At 37.8% G+C, this 1,094-nt stretch overlaps 1 non-coding gene across 1 annotated transcript; it reads left to right on the top strand.

Moving 5' to 3' along the window:
• The first annotated feature begins 765 nt into the window (after positions 1–765).
• On the top strand, positions 766–872 carry LOC124097542 (U6 spliceosomal RNA). Its single transcript, XR_006853277.1, has one exon. It is a non-coding gene; the product is annotated as a U6 spliceosomal RNA (small nuclear RNA).
• Positions 873–1,094: the final 222 nt, after the last annotated feature.

The raw sequence follows: 1,094 nt of genomic DNA, 5'->3' as shown, positions 1-1,094 counted from the left end.
AGACAGAGAGAGACAGAGGGAGAGAAGTCTTAAGTCTTTCTTATAGTAAATGTCAATAAAAGATGTAGAGAGATGAGAAAGATAGAAAATCATCATTTGACAACCATCCTGGTGAAGGTTACTCCAGAAAGAAATGAATGGGTGATAAAGTAGGTGTGTAGAGTTTTGTTGAAGTATAGTATATTGGTTAGTTTGTGACTGTTATAAAATCAGTCACAGAGATTAAAAAAAATCTAGTAAAAAGCAATTTGACTGGATGCTCAAAGTTTGACATCACTAGGGGTTGGATAGATGAATTTAGGTTCCTCACCATGAGATGCATTGGAAAGTGTGTGTGTGTGTGTGTGTGTGTGTGTGTGTGTCTCAGAGGAAAGGGCACAAATATAACCAAAGGTTGGAATTGAGTAAAACCTGTGTAAAGAGGATAGAGGAACTGTTTTTGAAACATTTCTGAAAGCTTAATACGTTAAAAATCAGAATTCATTTTATGAGATTAGATGAAAATACGCTCCAGTCCGAAGTACTTTCAATTCCCCCAGCACCTTCACCCCAAATATATGATTGAAAATGTTCTTTCCATATCAGTTATTTGGTTGTTTATTCAATACACATCTTAATGCATTTAGCGCCAAGGTACGAGGCATAGCTCAGATGATAAGAAAGGCAGAAATAAGATATGAAGCTTAAAAGTGAGTAGTCAGGAGAAGCATCATAGAGAAGATGAGGTTTAAGACAAGCCTTTAAAGTTGGACAAGATGTGGTCAGGTGCTCACTTTGGCAGCAAATACACCCAAACTGGAATGATATGGAGAAGATCACTAGGATCCTTGTGCAATGATGATATGCACATTTTTGAAACGTTCCATAAAAATATGTGGTCAAGGAGAAGCAGGAAGAAGGCATTCAAGGGTTCCAGGGAGAAGAAGATGCAGTAAAAGATATGCAGTTGCAGAGCCAGGAAGAGTGTTTGCATCAGGGCTATTTAAATTGCTAGTGACAGAATTTCATTCAAACCATTTCAGAAAACAAAAAGGGACCTTAATGGTACCTGTAAAGGGAAAGTGCATGCTACGGTTTAGATAGGAGGTACCCCC

This window comes from Marmota monax, unplaced genomic scaffold (assembly GCF_021218885.2).
Source record: "Marmota monax isolate L192 unplaced genomic scaffold, Marmota_monax_Labrador192_F-V1.1 WCK01_AAM20220418_F8-fsc00020, whole genome shotgun sequence".
NCBI classification, from domain to species: Eukaryota; Metazoa; Chordata; class Mammalia; order Rodentia; family Sciuridae; genus Marmota; species Marmota monax.
This window is presented reverse-complemented; position numbering and strand designations above follow the sequence as displayed.